This window comes from Hibiscus syriacus, unplaced genomic scaffold, assembly GCF_006381635.1.
Source record: "Hibiscus syriacus cultivar Baekdansim isolate YM2019G1 unplaced genomic scaffold, ASM638163v2 tig00117040_pilon, whole genome shotgun sequence".
Classification (NCBI taxonomy): domain Eukaryota; kingdom Viridiplantae; phylum Streptophyta; class Magnoliopsida; order Malvales; family Malvaceae; genus Hibiscus; species Hibiscus syriacus.
Window position 1 is genome coordinate 214,499 of NW_024063535.1, and position 22,534 is coordinate 237,032.

At 37.9% G+C, this 22,534-nt stretch overlaps 1 pseudogene; it reads left to right on the plus strand.

Annotated features, from left to right (window-relative positions):
* Nucleotides 1-4,018: 4,018 nt before the first annotated feature.
* Nucleotides 4,019-22,164, plus strand: LOC120197083 (annotated as a pseudogene).
* Nucleotides 22,165-22,534: the final 370 nt, after the last annotated feature.

Here is a 22,534-nt window from a genome sequence, read left to right on the forward strand (position 1 = left end):
ATGTCATGCCGAGTATAATTCATTAAGAACATTAAGCTCCCAATTAATTTAGCATATTCAATTTGGGAAACGCTACTTCCTTTATTCTTAATTAGATGTATGCTAGGGTCATAAGGAGTTCGAACAGGGACGACATCAAAACTGTCAAATTTATTTAGCACTTTTTCTCTATAATGTGTTTGACATAAAGAAAATCCCTTATCAGTTTTGGTAACTTTGACTCCTAAGATTACATCTACGTCTCCCAAATCTGTCATTTCAAATTTAGTGGACAAGAAATTTTTAACTTTGTTAATGGACTCAATGTTAGAACTGAAAATCAACATGTCATCAACATAAAGGCTTATGATAACACATTCAGTGTCAAACATCTTCGAATACACACAAGCATCCGAACCATTCATAACAAAACCAAAACTAAGAATAGTTTTATGAAATTTCTCATACCACTGTTTAGGAGCCTGCTTAAGTCCATAGAGTGACTTTTTAAGTCTACAGATTTTGACTTCCATACCAGGTGCTTCAAAACCTAGTAGTTGCTCCATGTAAATCTCCTCATCTAGATCTCCATTCAAGAAAGCAGTCTTACCATCCATTTGATGTACCTACAACTTATGAATAGAGGCTAGTGCAAATAATGCATGAATCGTTGAGATTTTTGTAACGGGCGAGTATTTATCAAAGTAGTCTAAACCAAACCTTTGAGTGAACCCTTTGACGACTAACCTTGTCTTGTACCACTGAATTGAACCATCTGGCCTTAGTTTCTTCCGGAAGACCCATTTGTTGGAGATTGTTTGAATCCCTTAGGCAAGTCAACTAATTCCCAAGTATGATTAAACATTATCGATTCTAGTTCATCATTAACAACGCTTTTCTAAAAACTAGCATCGATAGATCTTATAGCTTCTTCAAAAGTTTTAGGATCCTCATCTAACAGAAAAATTTGAGCTATAGGATCTGAAATGGAGTCTAAATCATTTATCTCAGAAATAAAGGAAGTAATAAAGTCTGGTCCAAAATAGGTTTCAACTCTTTGCCTTTTACTTTTTCTAGGCTCAAAATCAATTTGTTCAGAAGACCTAACAGGATTACTAGAAGAAGTTAATGAAATATATTATATTTGTGTTTCAATATTTATTCTCGGTTCCTTTAAAGGAAAATTATTTTCAAAGAAAACAGCATCCATTGACTCACAAATAGAATAATCTTGTAAAAACATGAATCTGTATGCAACACTATTCGTAGCATACCCAATAAACACTGCATCAACGGTTTTAGGTCCGATGGTGGACTTCTTAAAGTCTGGCAAACCCACTTTAGCCAGACACCCCCACACTTTCAGGAATTGTAAATTAGGAGTGTATCATTTCCACAATTCATATGGGGTAGAATCTATTTTCTTATGAGGAACTCGGTTCAATATATGAGTTAACGATAGAATGGCTTCCCCCCACATGTTATCAGATAACCCTGAACTTATTAGTAAAGAATTCATCATCTCTTTTAAAGTTCTATTTTTCCTTTCGACTATACCATTATGTTAAGGAAAATAAGGGGGATGAAGTTTCATGAATTATGTCATTCTTTTCACAAATATCTTTTAAGAAATTAGATCCATATAAACCACATCTATCAGATCTAACCCGTTTGATTCTCCTATCTAACTGATTTTCAACTTCTGCCTTATAAATAAGAAAGAAGTTTTCAGCTTCATCTTTAGTCCTTAGGAGATAAACTTTTGTATATCTTGATTAATCATCTACAAAAGTTATGTAGTAGTGTTTTCCTCTTTTACTTTCAGTGTTTCTAAAATCTGCTAGATCAGTATGAATAAGTTCTAACAACTCAGTCTTTCTATTAGAAACAATCTTAAAGTGAGGTCTAGTATGCTTAGCTTCTACACAAATTTCACATTTGTTAAAGCTAGTTGTGTCTAGTTTAGGCAGAACATTCATATTTATCAATTTCTTTAAAGCATGAATATTCACTTGTCCTAATCTAGCATGCCAAATATCAATGGATTCAACAATATAAGCAGAAATGGTAGCTTTATTTTCATTAAATTGAGTTTCTATGACAAATAAACCATTGCTTAAATACCCTTTCCCAACATAATCACCATTTCGGGAAAGTAAAAGTTTATCTGCCTCAAAAACTAACTTAATGACTGCCTTATTCAGAAGCCCACCACTTATCAAATTTCTACGCAAGGCATGTACATACAGAATATTATTTAAAGCCAGAGTTTTACCAGAGGTCAGCTTGAGTAAAACTTTTCCTTTGCCTAGCACTTCAGAGCTGCTAGAGTTCCCCATGTACACACGTTCACCTATGTTCCCATCTTCGAATTCGGTGAAAATCTCCTTCCTTGCGCAGAAATGCTTTGAAGCGCCAGTGTCAACAACCCATTCCGAACTGTTTTCCACCAGATTGACTTCTGAGACCACCGCAGCAATGATCTCATCATCTTCTTCTACAACGTGCATCTGTGGCTTGTTGTCAATCTGGCGGTCTGAGCGGTGTTGGCATTGGTAAGCTTTGTGGCCGGGTAAACCGTAGACATAACACTTGAGCGTCTTTCTTTCAGGTTTGGCCTTTCTTGACTTCTTGAAGTTGGTAGGCTTATGAGATTTCGTCTACTTGTCTTGATTCCCACGTTTCATGATCTTATTAAAATTAGACTCAACCAAGTTAGCTCTAAAAGATAAATTACTCATATAATTAGTAAGCTTATCTTTTAAACGGTTGGCTTCTTCAATCTTCATATGGCCCACGAGCTCTTCAAGAAAAATTTATCTCTTCTTATGCTTAAGAGAGTTGCGGTAGTCGGACCAGAACTTGGGCAGCTTCTCAATGAAAACATTGGCTTGCAGCACCTCGCACATTTGCATCCCTTCAGCGATGATGTCAGCGACTAGGTTCTCATAGTCATGGACTTGATCCATTATCGGCTTGTCATCAGTCATCTGGAATTTGATCCATTAGCCGACAACGTACTTCTTGATGCCAGCATCGTTTGCACCATACTTTTTATCGAGAGTATCTCATATTGCCTTGGCACTCCTTTCTTTAAGGAACATATCAAATAATTTATTTGACATGTGACTGAGCAGATGTCCTCGCACCGTTTTGTTGTCTTTCTCGTACTTCTCGTAGGTAGCGAGTGCAACAGCGGCAGTTGCTAAGGCATCATCATTGAGGATCGCATCAGCATCATTACCGGTAGTTGGAGTTGGCGGCATGGTAGGTGGTGGCTTGAGCAGCATGTAGTCAAGATCAAGTTGCTCGAAGAATATCATTATTCTTTGGGACCACCTTCTATAATTCTTTCCATCAAGTGCATCGAGCTTGGAAAGATCGGGTATCAGTTTGCTCAAAGGTGTTGACATGATTGCAGTATATTTGAATTCATTTCTAAATTGTTGGATATATGAACTGCAAAACTACACCGTTAACACTGACTGGAAATATAAACAGTAATTAAAAGGAACAGATTCGTAGACCGTGTCGTGGTAAAAATCACTGCCTTAAAAACGAATTCACCCCGATGTGTGTAATCGTTGCAGTAAGCGGACCGTCCCCCGAGGTTAACACAGTCGTTCCGAATTCCGTACACCCGAAACCGTAGTGGACTGTTGGTAGTATTGTTTTTTTTTATCGGAAAGCACACAGAGAGAATATTTAGAAAACACTTGGAGAGTGAATTCTGAATGTTGAGAGTGAGTTGAGAAGCTGAATATAACTCTCTATTTATAGACTAGAAATAGGGTTAAAATCATCCATAAAATTTCAGGATTGAATCTCTTCTTTTATAACAGCTGAAACGTCTAGATGAACCTGACTAAAAAATAGTTCATGTTTATTGTATCATTATTCAGCTTTTATAACTCCCGATAGTGAGAAATTCAAACCTTAAATACCTATTAGTGTTTCTAATACTATGTGGGATTGAACATTATCAACCGCAGTTGTAGCCGTGAAGATCGGGAACATTAATCCCAGGTGGTTTATGTTTTCAGTGTTGTTCTTGTTCATGTGTTTGTCTCATGAATCCCATGTCTGTTTTGCAGTTGATACCATCTCCACTAACCAATCTCTTTCTGGCAACCAAACCATTGTCTCAGCTGGCGGAGTCTTCGAGCTTGGTTTCTTCAGACCGGGAAATTCCTCCAACTATTATATAGGGACGTGGTACAAGGTCTCCCGGTTCACTCCAGTTTGGGTTGCAAACAGAGAAAAACCAGTGCATGATATATATTCTTCGGTTTTGAAAATCTCTGATGGTAACTTGGTTCTGTTCAACGAGTCTCGAGTGTCAATTTGGTCTACAAATGTAAGCTCCGGCCCAGCCATCTCGACTCTCGAGTTCAGTAGTAGCAGTGCTTTTAGACGACGGGAATCTTGTTTTCCGAGACGGACTGAATTCGATTTCGTCGACGATACTGTGGGAAAGTTTTGACATCCGACAGACACCTGGCTGCCGGGAAGTGAGATTAGATTCAATAAACGAACCAATCTAAGCCAACGTATTATTTCATGGAGAAGTCATGATGATCCTGCACCAGGTCTGTTCTCTTTCGAAATAGATCCTACAGAGACTAATCAAGTCTCTTTAGTATGGAGCAGGTCCCAATTTGATGCAGGGGGATCTGAGACAGATGATGCTGAGCTGTCAGATTGCACGTTGATGGCGCTGAGATACCATGAGTTGGCAGATCAGCGCAAAGGCGGGAATTGATTGTGACATGTTCCTTATTGGGGTCGTTTTGAGTATGTTTCAGTCTTTTGGCCATAACTTTGGCTACAGGTGTCAGAATCGCGCATAAGACCCCAATCCGGAAAGCTCTTTTCGACGCGCACGCTCTCCACATTGAGCTACGCTCCATGTGGCCTTTTTTTCAACCTCAAATTCTGCCGTTTTCCCCTCCGAATCACTAGATTTAGTTATTTTTTACTATTTATGGTAATATTTCGATTGTTAATTAGGAAGTCAATTTAAATCCGATTTAGACCGGATTTTTGGGAGATTGCTTATTTTATTTCGAATTTCAATTTAGAGTGATTTTCGGGATTTTGCTATTTTTGGCAAAATTCGAATAAATACGATTTTTGCTATTTTTGGCAAAATTCGAATAAAGACGATTTTTTTAGCTATAACAGTCCGGCTTGTGGACTGCTTTTGACAGTTATTGATTTTATAATATTTTATTAAACCCTAGAGACTTTTTTTTTCTCTGGTTTTTGGGCGAATTTTCTCTTGTGAATCGTCTGTCGGAGCTAGCCTACAGGATAATCACTATTCTGTCTGGCGTCAGTTGGTGTCAGAGCTTCAACATCTTCTTGGGAAATTTCACCAGTTTCAATGGCTGGAGGTCGTGGTCGTGGTCGTCGTGAGCAGGTTCCGAATGAGGAAGCCCAACGCCGTGATCGCAGCGTTCAGGATGTGATGATTGCGGATTTGCAGAGGCAAGTCGCAGAATTAACCCAGCGCCTAGCGGCGCAGGATTTAGAGGATCGTGAGGCCTCTGATCACGATACAAATTCCACTTTCGAAAACCCATATCACAATCGCGCAGGATTCCGGGGCGCAGGATTCCGGGAGCACCGTGGTCGGGAGGAGCGTCATGGAGACCTCGGTTTTCGGGTCGATCTCCCTGAGTTTTCTGGTACATTACAGGCCGAGGGATTCGTGGATTGGATTAATGAAGTGGAGCGTATTTTTGAATATAAGGAAGTCCCCGATCGTGTGAAAGTGAAACTGATCGCCATCAAACTCAAGGGCAGAGCATCTGCGTGGTGGGAACAGTTACGACGTTCACGAGAAAGACAGGGCAAAGCCAAGATCACTGATTGGGAGAAGATGAAAAAGAAGATGAAGGGCCACTTCCTTCCCTTCGGCTACACGCAAACCTTATTTCAGCGACTTCATGCGTTGAGGCAGGGCGCGCGATCAGTCGATGATTACACGGAGGAGTTTTACCAATTGGTCGCCCGGAACGATTTATCTGAGACGGAGGAGCAGATGGTGGCGCGATATTTGGGGGGTTTACGCCAGCCCTTGCAAGATGTCCTCAGCCTTCATTCATTGTGGAGTGTTTCGGAAGCATACCAGCGTGCACTTGCTGTTGAAAAACAGCAAAACAGGAGACCAGTGATCAGGAGCGATCACAACAGTCGACCAGTTCGCCCTCAAGAGTCCCGTCCTGCTCAGCAGCCACCGCAGGGTAATTCTAACCCTACTATTAGATGTTTTCGTTGTGGTGAACAAGGGCATAGGGCGACTGATTGCAGGAAGCCTGCTAGTCAAAAGGGCAAAAATTTGTTGATTGAGGAAAACGTGGAAGACGAGAATGAGGAGATTGGCGAACCCGTGTATGACGATGATGAGACTGATGATGTGCTATATGGAGATGGTCATGAGACTCTGGTCGTTCGCAAGAGTCTACTTACCCCAAGGGCGATTCAGGGGACGATTGGTTGAGAACCAATATTTTCCACACGACTTGCACAGTTGCAGATAAAGTCTGCAAAATGATCATTGACAGCGGCAGTTGTGAGAATGTAGTGTCCGAGGAGGTTGTCCAGAAATTGCAGTTGAAGACGGACCGTCATCCTAAGCCATACAAGTTGTCATGGCTAAATAAAGACAGTGAGGTAACAGTTGATAGGCGATGCCTGGTGTCTTTTTCAATTGGTAGAAAATATTTTGATAATGCCTGGTGTGATGTTGTGTCTATGGATGCGTGTCATATATTGTTGGGTCGACCTTGGCAGTATGATCGCAGTGTCATTCATGATGGACGGAAGAATACATATTCCCTTAGCATCAAGGGAAAAAAGATTGTGTTGGCACCCCGGCGGGAAGGACTTACTCCTACCCCAGTAACCCATAATACTAATCTGCTTTCTATGTCCAGGTTTTTAGATGAGATTGAGCATGGCGACGTGGTCTATGCCTTGCTACCTTGCGAGAACAATGCAGTAGACGTGGATACAGATTTACCAGTAGAGGTGCAGCGGTTGCTAGCAGAATTCTCTAACTTGATGCCAGAGGATCTTCCTCCTGGACTACCACCTATGAGGGATATTCAGCATCAAATTGACCTTGTTCCTGGGTCAAGTTTGCCAAATCGACCAGCATATCGCCTCAGTCCCAAGGAGGCCGAAGAGTTGCAGCGACAGGTGGAAGAGTTGTTGGAGAGGGGCTATATCCGAGAGAGTATGAGCCCATGTGCAGTCCCTGCTCTGTTAGTGCCAAAGAAAGATGGTTCTTGGCGTATGTGTGTTGACAGCCGAGCGATCAACAGAATTACAGTGAAGTACCGGTTTCCAATTCCCCGTCTAGATGATATGTTGGATCAGCTATCTGGTTCTAAGATCTTCTCAAAAATTGACCTTAAGAGCGGCTACCACCAAATCAGAATAAGGCCTGGAGATGAGTGGAAGACGGCGTTTAAAACGCCACAAGGGTTGTATGAGTGGATGGTCATGCCTTTTGGGTTATCCAATGCGCCCAGTACATTCATGAGATTTATGCATCAGGTCTTGCGGCCTTTTATGGGGAAATTTGTTGTAGTTTACTTCGATGATATCCTCGTTTATAGTCCGACATGGACTTCACACTTCGATCACCTCCGTGCTGTTTTTGAGATGCTGAAAACGGAGTGCTTGTTTGTCAATCAAAAGAAGTGTTCTTTCTTCACTACTTCTGTGACTTTTCTTGGTTTTGTTGTGTCTACTGATGGTGTTCATGCAGATCAGTCAAAAATAGATGCAGTCTTGGAGTGGCCCAGACCAAGAACATTACATGACATCCGAAGTTTCCATGGCTTGGCGTCTTTTTACCGTCGATTCATTAGAAATTTCAGTACTCTGATCACCCCTATCACAGAGTGCCTCAAGGGGCGTGATTTCCAGTGGTCTGAGGAGGCAGAGGCCAGTTTTCAACTGGTCAAGCAGAAGATGACCGAGGCTCCAGTTTTGGCACTTCCAGATTTTGACAAAGTGTTCGAGGTAAATTGTGATGCATCTGGCGTTGGCATTGGTGGTGTTCTGAGTCAGGCAGGTCGTCCGGTTGCTTTTTTCAGTGAGAAGCTATCGGGATCAAAGAAAAATTATTCCACTTATGATCTGGAGTTCTATGCCATAGTTCAGTCCCTGAAGCATTGGCGTCACTACCTAGTACAGAAGGAGTTTATTCTGTTTACCGATCATGAGGCCTTGAAGTACATCAATGGCCAACACAAGCTGAGTAGACGTCATGCCAAGTGGGTAGCATACTTGCAAGAATTCACTTTTACGCTGAGGCACCAAGCAGGGAGTTTGAACCGCGTCGCAGATGCCCTGAGCCGTCGTACCTTACTTCTCACCACCATGAGTACTAAAGTTGCAGGATTTGAGACGTTCACAGATATGTATGCAGCTGATCCTTCCTTTGGAAGGATATTTCAGGAGGTAACTGAGGGTCACCGTCATGATTTTGTTTTGCATAATGGGTATCTGTTTCGTGGATTACAATTGTGCATTCCAGATTGTTCATTGAGGCAGCAAATTATAAGTGAACTCCATAATGAGGGACACTTTGGCCGAGATAAGACATTGGCCCTTATCTCTTCTGAATTTTATTGGCCCAAGTTGACTAGTGATGTGGCCCATTATGTGGACCGTTGTTATGTGTGCCAGCGATCTAAGGGAGTTCTCACCAATGCGGGATTGTACACTCCCTTACCTGTTCCTGAAGCTCCTTGGTTCGATGTCAGCATGGATTTTGTACTAGGCTTACCCCGCACCCAAAGGGCCTCTGATTCTATCTTTGTTGTGGTTGACAGGTTTTCCAAGATGGCTCATTTTGTAGCTTGCAGAAAGACTATGGATGCTGACCGGATTGCCCATCTCTATTTCAAGGAGATTGTGCGTTTACATGGTGTTCCTCGATCCATCACTTCAGATCGTGATACTAAGTTCATCAGTCATTTCTGGAAGAGCCTGTGGGGAAACTGGGAACGCAGTTGAATTTCAGTAGCGCCTACCACCCCCAGACGGATGGCCAGACTGAGGTGGTGAACCGAAGTTTGGGAAACCTTTTAAGGTGTTTGGCAGGAACGAAGCCGAAGCAGTGGGATTTGGCATTGCCTCAGGCAGAATTTGCCTACAACAGATCAAAAAACAGAACCACAGGTTTAAGCCCATTTGAGATTGTCTATGGTCAGAACCCATCCGGGGTGTTGGACTTAGCCCCTATTCCACGTATAGGACGTTTCAGTCCTAAAGCAGATGAGATGGCAAAGTATCTTCGGGGTATCCATGAGCAGGTGAAACAGACCATTCATGAGAGCAATACCAAGTACAAGACTCGGGTCGACAATCATCGTCGTCAGGTACTTTTTGATGTTGGTGATTTTGTTTGGGCTGTATTAACTCGTGATCGTTTTCCTGTTGGTGAGTATAATAAGCTTAAGGATCGGAAGATTGGACCTTGTGAGGTCGTACAGAAGATCAATGATAATGCTTACAGGTTGCGACTTCCCAGTCACTTGAAGACTTCTGATGTCTTTAATGTGAAGCACCTGAGTCATTGTTTTGTGGATCCTGATGACACTACTCTGAACTCGAGGACGAGTTCTTTCCAACCCGGGGCGACTGATGCAGGGGGATCTGAGACAGATGATGCTGAGCTGTCAGATTGCACGTTGATGGCGCTGAGATACCATGAGTTGGCAGATCAGCGCAAAGGCGGGAATTGATTGTGACATGTTCCTTATTGGGGTCGTTTTGAGTATGTTTCAGTCTTTTGGCCATAACTTTGGCTACAGGTGTCAGAATCGCGCATAAGACCCCAATCCGGAAAGCTCTTTTCGACGCGCACGCTCTCCACATTGAGCTACGCTCCATGTGGCCTTTTTTTCAACCTCAAATTCTGCCGTTTTCCCCTCCGAATCACTAGATTTAGTTATTTTTTACTATTTATGGTAATATTTCGATTGTTAATTAGGAAGTCAATTTAAATCCGATTTAGACCGGATTTTTGGGAGATTGCTTATTTTATTTCGAATTTCAATTTAGAGTGATTTTCGGGATTTTGCTATTTTTGGCAAAATTCGAATAAATACGATTTTTGCTATTTTTGGCAAAATTCGAATAAAGACGATTTTTTTAGCTATAACAGTCCGGCTTGTGGACTGCTTTTGACAGTTATTGATTTTATAATATTTTATTAAACCCTAGAGACTTTTTTTTTCTCTGGTTTTTGGGCGAATTTTCTCTTGTGAATCGTCTGTCGGAGCTAGCCTACAGGATAATCACTATTCTGTCTGGCGTCACAATTTTACTGGTTCAGTGGAGCTTGGGATCCACAGACAATGAGCTTCAGCTTAGTTCCAGAAATGAGAATGGCATCGCTGTCGAATTCGACCTACAACTTCATCTATTTTTCAGAAGAGAATGAAAGCTATTTCCTTTATTATTTTTTAATTCTTCTACTCTAGCTAAATATTTCATGGATGCGTCGGGACAACTTCAGGAGATGTCATGGTTGGAAGATATGGAGCAGTGGATGGTGCAATTTTCACAACCAAGACAGCAATGTGGGGTATATGCTTTGTGTGGGGCTTTTGGCATCTCAATGAGATCTCTGTCGTTTTGTAATTGTTTGACTGGCTTTCAGCCGACTTCTCAACAGAATTGGAACCAACAGGTTTATTCTGATGGTTGTGTAAGGAAGAAGAAACTGCGATGCAGCGATGCTGGTGTCGGTGTCGGAACGGGGGACCGATTTTTAGAGAGCCGCAACACAATTTTCCCTACACATCCACAGAATATGATGGCTGTTAGCAGCATGGAATGCAAGTCAACCTGTCTAAAAAATTGCAATTGCACTGCCTATGCTTTTGAGAACAATCAGTGCTCAATCTGGATAGGTGATCTCTTGAATCTGCAACAACTTGGACAAGATGACACTATAGGGAAAGTTCTGTATATCAAGTTAACCGCTGATAGTGAATCTAGTCCCACAAATAAGAAGAAGGTGATTGTAGTTGCGATTGCGGTTTCAACTGGACTACTCCTTTTAGGCCTTATGATGTTCATAATCATGAAACTGAGGAGGAGAACGATCATCGGTCCAGAACTCGGAAAAGGTTCACTTGTGGCTTTTGGATATAAAGATTTACAGAAGGCAACCAATAATTTCTCTGAAAAGATAGGAAAAGGAGGCTTTGCTTCAGTTTTCAAAGGGACATTGCCAGATAGAAGTGTTGTAGCAGTTCAGAAGCTTGAGAGCATCAACCAGGGAGAGAAACAATTCCGTACCGAGGTCCGTACAATCGGAAAGATCAATCATGTTAATCTAGTTCATCTTCGTGGATTCTGCTACGAAGGTTCAAGGAAGTTGTTGGTTTATGATTTCATGCCAAAAGGATCATTGGACAGACATCTTTTCCGTGCCAAAGATTCAGAACCTCTAGACTGGAAAACAAGATACCAAATTGCTCTTGGTGCAGCAAGAGGCTTGGCTCATCTCCATGAGAATTGTGTAGACAGTATCATTCACTGTGACATCAAGCCAGAAAACATTCTTTTAGATGCCGACAATTGTCCGAAATTATCGGATTTCGGCCTAGCAAAGCTTCTAGGACGAGAGTTTAGTCGAGTCCTGACGACTATGAGAGGAACAGTGGGTTATCTTGCACTAGAATGGATTTCAAGAGTTGCTATAACACCCAAAGCTGATGTCTACAGCTTCGGGATGATGCTTTTGGAACTCGTATCGGGAAAGAGAAACTTCGAACCAACAAACGATAAAGAAAGCGGTACGTTCTTCCCAGTTTGGGCTGCTAGACAAGTCACCGAAGGCGTGTGTGTCCTCAAACTCCTAGACAACAGACTGAATGGAAATGCTGATTTAGAAGAGGTGTCCAGGATTTGTAAAGTAGCTTGTTGGTGTATCCAGGATAATGAAATCCATAGGCCATCAATGAGTCAGGTAGTACAAATCTTGGAAGGATTTTTCGATCTAAGCCTGCCCCCGATGCCGCGATTTCTTGGAGAAATTATCAATGACCGGAGCACAGATTATTCTTCACCGATTTAACCATAAGCGTCAACTCAAAGGCACAGGCCATCAACCAGTGCATGTGCAAATGCAATCCCCAGCGCATGAAGTCGTCAACCATGTGTGTTTTACAGCTTGCTTTAAATCTTTTACTTGATTGCCCCTATGTTGTAAGATTGGCTTGAAAAATGTCATGGGATCTGTGCATCCATTTCCTACTTGTAATGGACTGGAAAAGGTTGGTCCACTTATCAATGTATCCCTTCATGATACTTACTATTACTTAATTTGTCCTTTTCAGACATTACAATTATTAGTACAAATTACATTTCGGTAATATTATATTAATACAATTGTGATTTTTAATTTTTTTTTATTCAAAAAGAATTATTTGATCAATCATTTTATTGTATTATTTGTGAGAGAGTTTTGTTATTCTATATAAATAAATTTATTTAAAGAATATTATAACTGTGCTATTGAATGTTTATAATATTATATTTACAAGTGTTAAATAATTAGTGGGAATTATTTAAGAGATAAATTAGCTAAGATAATATCATAAAGAACATCTACAACTAATATGTGTAATTAAGTTGAGAATCCATATTTTTTTATATTAAAAATATTATAAAATGTTTCTCTTCGACTAAATTTCCGTAAAATTTGTTGATCTAAATTGCATAAAAAAATATTATAATTTTATTTACATTTTAATTTTTATTTATTCATCCAAAGCTTAAAATTATTCGATAAAATTCCACTACGCTTTTTCGTATCGCGGCATATTCATTACTTTTCTTACTGCATTGCTTAACGAGTTGAGCAGCTCGTTAGTCGCTCGAACTTGATTCAGTCAAAATTTGGTAAACGCTCGACTCGAATTCAAACTCGACTAAAGACCTTAACGAGTTGAGTCAAGCAAAATCTAACTCGACTCGATAGACTCGACTAGATAAGTTCACGAGCAACTCGTTAATTTTTTAAAATATATTTTTAGTAATTACTTCTGTACAACACTCTCAACAACCCCGATTTAGTGGGATTCAGAAAATAAACATAACGTTAGAGTTTTACTTGGATTCAAACTCCTAAAAATATAATAGAGTTTTACTATGATTCAAACTCCTAAAAATATGATAGAGTTCTACTATGATTCAAACTTCTAAAAATAGGATCCACAAGCGTTATAAATAGTCATTGTAACTCACTATTGTAACAGATGATTTACATACAAAATACAGAGGGAAACCCGGAAAAATACAAAGGCAAAGCTATTGTAAATGATTCGAAAAAGAAATAAAAGATAACATCTTTTTTACCTTGATTCGTTCATTTATCGCATGTGCATGTTATTTTTCTTGAGATTTGGTTCGAATAACCCAAAACGTGGGTTGCGCCGATGACCAAAAAGGGGTGGAGTTTCGAAGTTTCGAACCTATATCTACCCCGAGACGTGTTCATATTTTTAAATATTTTTTTTACATTTTATGCATTTTCTTTTTTACTTTAGTATATATTTTTATTTTTTTAGATTACATATATATGTATATGTTTCTTTTTATTATCTATTTTATTAATTTATATATATATATACTTACTGTTTTTTTATGTTTTTATTTATTATATATATATTATTTTTATTTTTTATTATTATTTTATTTATATATGTTTTCTTCTTTTTCTTTATTTTTCTTTATTTTATATTTATTTATTTATTTTACTTACTATTTTATCTTTGTTTTCTTTATCTTATCTTTTATTTAATTTGTTTTTTTCTTCATTTTAATTAATTTATTTATTTCTTATCTTTTTATCTAACATGGTTTCTTGACCTTCTTAATGGCACACCTTTAAAACTATCTAAGGTAAATAATTGGGATCGTATTTTTACCTTTTAATTTTAAATTACAATTTTCTTAATTTAAGACAACTGGAAATTATGTAGCACCGAAATGGCAATTCAAGGGTGCTAACCCTTCCTTGACTGTAATCGACTCCCGAATCCGACACATCTTTGGAAAGACGCAGATCAGGTAAGAAATAGGGTATCCGATTAACCTATTTGTTTTAAAATAAATTATCGGTGGCGACTCCAATTCGCTTAATCCAAGTCGAAGCTCAATTCCCGGGCCCAACCGAAAGACGGTTCCGACAGCTTGGCGACTCCGCTGGGGACAGGTAAGTGAGTTAGGCTAAGGTAATTTCTAGTTGTCTTTTTAACGAAAAATGTCAGTTTAAATTTTAAGGTAATGTTTCGATCCTTATTGCTTACTTTTGATTATATTTTCGAGTAAATAGTTGTACTAACCATTTTCTAATGATTTCAGCCTTCCAAGCTTATTTTTCACTTAAGGCTCTAAACCTTAGCTCTAAACCCTGTTTAAGTGGGGGTGAAAGCGACGCCTTCGTGTGAATTTATTCACCGCACAGTCCTAGCAAGTAGCCTTCGGGATTTATATACCTTATATCTTCGTGTGAATTTATTCACCGCACAGACATAAGGGAATGTGTCCTCTCGAGTTTAACTTAGTCCACACAAGCTTGTAATAGGCTTAGGACTAAGGGTCTGGTAAGCCCAAGGGGCACCAGCAAGGAGAACTCGGGTACCTTTTTTTTAGAACCTAAACCGGGAGAGTACAGGGAATTAGAGCCCACCCCAAAACCTCATTTCTAAACCCTAGGTTGCTTTGATATTATTTCATGCTTTATTTCATATTCAAAGTATGTGAACTAGAAATTTATGCGGTTAGGACTTGTTCAAAATCAGCTTGCGGGATAGAGATCATGTCTAGGTAGGAATAATAAGCATGTGGGGTAGGACTTTTATTTTCATGACTGATTTAATTATTTTTGCCTCACTAACTCTTTTCATTTATGTTCTTTTTTATTTTATTTTCGTCATTTGTATCATTTAAAAGAGGTGTTGATCCACCAAAAACATGTTCGTTAAATGTAAATAGTCTACATTAATGGACAAAGGGGTTGTAATACAAGAGATGAAAATACAGAGGACAGTCTACAAGGCGACTATGTGTCACATTCAATCCAGAAGACGTGGTGCCCACAATTGAAGAGTATATTACTATGTTGCATTATAAAGGACTCGGAATGAATCGGGTCTACATCAAGCACAATGAAAGTCTATATTGGAAGAACTGACTGGCAGAGGTTACAGGGGCAAGATGAAGGTTATTAATCTTGGGGGTCCCTTCAAATACAACAATAACAAAACGATATCTGAAATTGGAGACCATTGCTGACGAATTCAAAAAATAGACAAATGAACTTCACATAGTTCCTATCAATTGAGGGATCCAATGGCGTATTCGTTGAGAACATATTCAACAGAAGATAAATGCCAGAGATGCGGTCATTCGAGACTTCTTGGGCCAATACAAAAAGCAACTCAACATTTACACAATTCATCCAAAGAAGACGGAGCGGTTCGACAGGTTATTCAACCGGTGACAGACAAAGGCAGAAGACTAGTCAACATGTCAGAAGCTGTCAGGATATTTTTGTCTCTTAAAAGATAAAGCATTTTTGTCCCCAATAAGGATTATTTATAATAACAGACATGTTTTCGGATCAATGCCTCGAGCATTTCATGCATTTTTTTCAATCTACATTTCATTTTTAAGCATTTTCATAAACATGAAATTTCTTCATAGAGGATTCGATGAAGTGGTCTTAACCAAATGACACCACATGGAAGCAAGATTTTAAAACTGAAATCAGTACAGTGGGAGCTTGATCAGCTGATTATAGGACTAAGCCTACCAGTATGATCTGAGAAAAGAGTCCTCATATCCTAAGGGCTATTATGTTGAAGTTGTTTGCAATTGCCACATAGGAAGCTCCAAACATTCCTCTGAGAACTGTAAGGCACAAAAGCGCAAGATCCAAAACCTGACAGATTCAGGGGGCATGGACAGCTGAAGAAGGGGGCATTGCATATACCATTTGCACTTAGAGCATTGTTTTGTTTGAACACGTCTTTAATCTTTCATGTTTGCTTAATCTTTTAAACGATTGAATTTTCGCTACTTTCTAAGGTGAAATAATTGAACAAATTTTAATCTTTAGTTCTTCGAATATTAAATGAATTAAAGATTCTTTTAATTCTTCAAGAATTATAGATTTTTTGACATATGGCAAGATTAGACCTTTCTTATCATGTCTCAAACCCAAAATAAAATACCTTGATTCTTTACCCATAATAATTTATGGTCATTACCAAAATTTTGATATTATCACCCTTTGAAACTTTTGAACATTGCTTTTATCTTTTCAATACACAAAGAGTCATACTCATACATTTCTTTGAGTCAATAAAGTCACATCATTTCCTTTTTAGACTCAAAATTGACATTTTTACACCATTAAAACCCACAGCATTGAGTTGCTCATTTGAACATGAGCATTCTTCTAAGACACAACTTGGGGCATCTCGTAGGGAGCCTAAACATTGAGACATGTTGGGAGCAAAAAATCAGAAAGAAGAATTCATTCAAAATAATTCTATCATGCATTAATTACATTGTTTTTATGTGAATAAAATTAATCCTGAAAATCTATCCCCCTGGTGATACCTCTTCTGTGAAAACTTCCATGTATGAAATGATGAACAGCTTTCTTTCTTCATCCATTCACAACAGGAGAAAATATATATCCCTTGTTTCCCTTTTTGAGCCTATAGAATTTTTCTTCTGATTCAACCCTAACCAAGGATCACCCTCCACACTGGGGGCAAGGTAGAAGAAATATGCTCACGTGAGTGAAGATATTAATCCAAATGAGATACCAAATGCAAAGTGCGAAGATCCAATCAAAACAAAAAGAAAAAGAGAAAAAAGAAGAAAAAAGCAAAGAGAAAATAAAAAAGAGAAACAAAAACAAAGAAAAAAATGAAGAAAAAAGAAGACAATATGCATATGTAAAGATTCACTCGATTCAAATGACACGTCGAGATTTAAATTATGAGATTGATCAAGCACAATCATTCCAGAATCACTTCACTCGAAGATTATGGAATATCCAGAGAAAATCAAGAGAAACACATACGAGCATATTCAAATTGAGTAAGACATGATTCAAGGCATCAGAATGAATTGATCCTTGGTTTAATACCCTTAAACACTTGTTTGGCCTTATTTATCCTTTTCTTTCATAACCATGAACCATGGCCTACATTACGTGCCTTAAAAGTCCCTTCTAATAATACATGGATTTCTAAACAGAAGAGACTATCTTCAGATTTCATCTCGCCCGTCAGGATTAATCTTTATTCGCAAAAAGTTTTTTAAAATCTTTAATGCATGATAGAGAAAAATAACAAAGGGGGGTTCAAGACGTAAATTCTGAGTGACGTCTTGAAACCAAAGGAGGATTCGAGTTGAAAACCTGAAAATGTGGCTCGAATATAAAAATTGTGCAACTGAGGCGATCGCACAATTTCCTTGATAAGGCATCGCACAATCCGAGCGTGACCATGAAAGTTGGGAGTCATATAACACTTCCAGTAAAGGAGCATACAAACTACCCCATCAGACCTTTGAGCATCAAATAAACAAAAATATCAAACCTTTGACCAGACACAATAACCTGAGACTTTTTTTACCCATTTCCCAAAGATAGCTTTGATCTTGGCACTTGTCAAATAGCTATAATTTATCGAAGGATTAACAATGTAATTAATTCTTTGATATCCAATGAACTCTAATTTTATGATTCGTCTCGACTGTAAAACCGTGAAAGGGGCAATATTTTCAAAACTTTTGATTAAACATTTTTCGAAACTCTTTTAATTGATATTTTTAGAACTTTGAAAATAAAAGAGAAAGAAAAACTTTTTTTCAAACAAGACAATCTCTCTAGAGTGGATCTTGGTAAATGACATGTGGCTCTCAGACACAAAACTCATGCTTAGAATCAATACTGAAGAAAGAAATGAGGAACAATTGGGACATCTTTGAAGATTTAATATCGAATATTGGGGCATCTTTGGGGATTCAACATCCTGATGCGAATTATCAGATCTTCTGAAGGTCTTTTCCTCCACATGCATGAGCAAACAGACAAATAATGAGGCTCCATCCTGGAGATAAAAAAGAATTAATTCATGTTACATGCATCTTAGACATCACATTTATCATTTTTAGTATACATAATTTTTTGTAGCTTTTTGAGTCAAGTGTCAACTTCAAGACAAAAGATATTCGATTCAAAAGCACATTTAAAAGTTGAGGGTGATTGCTCGACCTCACAGTAAATGGGCGATTGTCTGACCACAAAATAACTTTTCGAGTCTCATTCAGAGTCAATTTCAACTTCACAGCGAAGGATATTGAACTCGAAGGACACAATTTGTTTGAAATTGAATTTCAACTCCACGACAGAGGACATCCAACTCAAAACCAACTTTCTCAAGATTGGATTTCAACTTTACGATGGAGGATATCCAATTCAAGGATCAACTTCACAACGAAGAGGCCATCCACGATTTCAACTCCACGACGGAGGATATTGTGCCCACAAATCTACGATTTCAACTTCACAACAAAGGATATCGTGCCCATCTACACAAGATTGGATTTCAACTTCATGACGAAGGATATCCAATTCAAAGCTCAACTTCACGGCAAAGGGGCTTCCCAGTTTCATTCAGGGCCAAATTTCAACTTCACGACGAAGGATATTGGACTCGAAACAATATAAGCTTGGATTTCAACTTTAGGATGAAGGATATTCAAGTTAAGGCTCAACTTCACAAAGAATGGGCCATCAACGATTTCAACTTCACGACGAAGGGAATTGTGCTCACCAGCAACATTCATTGGATTTCAACTTCACGACGAAGGATATCCAATTCAAGGCTCAACTTCACAACGAAGGGGCCATCTATGGTTTCAACTTCACGACGAAGAGAATCGTACCCACCAACAATATTTATCTTCAGGAACAAGCAGATTGTCGATCGCCTTTGAGATTGTTTCTCTTGAAACAAGGGGTTGTCTCGCTTGAGACTAATTTACTCAAAACAAAGTTTTGTCTCTCTTGAGACAGTTTCTCTTGAAACAAATTTTATCTCTCTTATGACAGTTTCCCTTGAAACAAATTTTGTCTCTCTTGAGACAGTTTCCCTTGAAACAAAATCTTTGAATATATTTTACATTAAACAAATTTTGTCTCCCTTGAGACAGTTTCTTTTGGAACTAAGTTTTGTCTCTCTTGAGACAGTTTATCTTGAAACAAATTTTGCCTTCGTCTCTCTTAAGACATTTTCTCTTGAAACAAATTTTGTCTCTCTTGAGACAGTTTCTCTTGAAACAAAGTTTTGTCTCTCTTGAGATAGTTTCTCTTCAAACACCAATCTTTGAATATGTTTCTCTTGAAACAAAATTTTACCTCCCTTGGGACAGTTTCTCTTGAAACACAAAAAAAAACCTTTGAAATTGTTTCTCTTGAAACACAAAAAAACCTTTGAAATTGTTTCTCTTGAAACACAAAAAAAAACTTTGAAAATGTTTCTCTTGAAACCCAAGACCTTCGAGTTCGATTACACTCAGCTTTGATGGCACATCATTTGCAGCATAGCTCAAAACAAGAAGGGCTATTTGTCGACAAAATTGTCGAGTTCGATTTCATTCAGCTCGATGACACATCAATCACACCACTTTTCGGTTACAGTCGAGGTTTTCAAGTCGAGAAGAATACCTGGATTAGCCGTGCCTTAGTGATAAGCAACCATTTTCAAGCAGCATAGCTTAAGTCAAGAAAAGCTATTAGTCAACGAAGATTTCTGAGTTCGATTCTGATCCAAGAAGAAGAGCGAAGGGCAACGAGAAGCCACGTGCTGATTCAAATTCCAAGCTACAGCTTCAAATTCCAAACTACAGCTTCAATTCCATACCAAAATGAACTCGACTTTACGACGGAGAAGTCATCTGCAACTCAATTCGACAAGGAGTTATTGAAACATCAGAGTCAATTTTCAACTCCACCGAACGAAAAGTGTGTCTTCTAATTTTTACCCTATCCCCGTTACACGACTATGGGCAAAGAGGGGCAGCTGTCAACACACATTTTCATCCGGGTACAATACTCTCAACAATCCCGATTTAGTGGGATTCAGAAAACAAACATAACGTTAGAGTTTTACTAGGATTCAAACCCCTAAAAATATGATAGAGTTCTACTATGATTCAAACTCCTAAAAATAGGATACACAAGCGTTATAAATAGTCATTGTAAGTCACTATTGTAACAGACGATTTATATACAAAATACAGAGGAAAGCACGAAAAAATACAAAGGCAAAGCTATTGTAAACGATTCGAAAAAGAAATAAAAGATAACATCTTTTTTACCTTGATTCGTTCATTTCTCGCATGTGCATGTTATTTTTCTTAAGATTTGGTTCGAATAACCCAAAACGTGGGTTGCTCCGATGACCAAAAAGGGGTGGGGTTTCGAAGTTTCGAACCTAGATCTACCCCCGAGGCGTGTTCATGTTTTTAAATATTTTTTTTACATTTTATGCATTTTCTTTTTTACTTTAATATATATTTTTATTTTTTTAGATTACATATATATGTATATGTTACTTTTTATTATCTGTTTTATTAATTTATATATATATATACTTACTATTTTTTATGTTTTTATTTATTATATATATTATTTTTTCTTTGTTATTATTATTTTATTTATATAATTTTTCCTTCTTTTTCTTTATTTTTTTATATTTTTTTATTTATTTTACTTACTATTTTATCTTTGTTTTCTTTATCTTATCATTTATTTAATTTATTTTTTTTCATTTTAATTTATTTTTTTCTTTCTTATCTTTTTATTTAACATGATTTCTTGACCTTCTTAAGGGAACACCTTTAAAACTATCTAAGGTAAGTAATTGGGATCGTATTTTTACCTTTTAATTTTAAATTACAATTTTCTTAATTTAAGACAACTGAAAATTGCGTAGTATCGAAAGGGCAGTTCAAGGGTGTTAACTCTTCTTTGACTGTAACCGACTCCTGAATCCGACACATCTTTGGAAAGACGTAGACCATGTAAGAAATAGTGTATCTGATCAACCCATTTGTTTTAAAATAAATGATCGGTGGCGACTTCAATTCGTTTAATCCAAGTCGAAGCCCAATTCCCGACGGTTCCGACAACTTCAAAACTATTTCATTCAGACGACAGAGAAAGAAGATGAATAATATGCCACCAAGGTGAGAAAAACATATCACAAAGACATAATTATTCTTATTAAAAACTAAAAATGAAATAAAGAACAAAGAGAATTAACAATCAATAACTACATTAAAATCGGTGTTGGCATCGACGAAACAAAATTAAAAAAAATTATTTTGATCTATAAAAAAACGATATAAACTCTAAAAAAAATGAAAATTACAGTCAGAGTAATCCAATTGTAACATAATTTGATAAGTTTTTTTTGGGAAGTTTTACGGTGCGACAGCCTAATATACGGTTAAAAAAAGACGCTACCGATTTTATTATTATTTTAAATAATAAAACCGATAAAAAATGACCGAAAACTTTATTATTTCTACCGATTTTGATAAATTACCGATATATGTAATCTCGGTAGAAAAATCCGGTAAAAAATAATATTTTCGGTAAAACGTTACCTAAAACATTATTTTGTCACGTAATTTTTTTCTACCGAGTTTACCTATATCGGTGATTAGAACACGCGAGTTGAAGAATGTACACTCTTTCCGGTTTGGCTGCTCAGCAAGTGAGTGAAGGCAATGATCTCAAACTCTTAGACAACAGGCTGAATGGAAATGCCGATTTAGAAGAGCTGTGTAGAACTTGTAAATTAGCTTGTTGGTGTATCCAAGATCATGAAATCCAAAGACCATCGATGTGTCAGGTAGTTCAGATTCTAGAAGGAATTTTGGATGTAAACCTGCCTCCAATTCCTCGATTTCTACAAGATATCAGTAATGAACAAGAGAGGATCACATATTTATCTTCACCGACGCAACCATAAGCGTCAGTTGAGAGGCGCATGCCATGCTTTAGCTTTTGCTGCTCCAAGTAGCAGCTTTTCATCTTTGAATGAGTCATTAGGCCTGGAAAAAATATACTGAAAGCGCATTCGACACGTAAAATTAGCAATAAATGTATAGCTTATGCCTTTGTTTTAGCTTATGTTGTTCACCTTTGATGCCCAAACTATTCTTACAAGTTTCAGTTTTTTGATGGTAAGACTCATAGGTAGCAGAAATGTGAATTCGCTGGTTGTTTCCTTCCTGTTGACATGTCTCTGTTTTCTTTATTTTTTCATGATTTGAATTTTTTTAATTCCTTCTCATGACTGACACTGATGCTTCCCGAGTCTACAGAGTCTAAATTCAATTTATTAAAGACCGACTTTCCGAGAGAGAATATAGTTTGACATGACTTCCTAGTAAGATGAGACAAAACATACGTAAATTA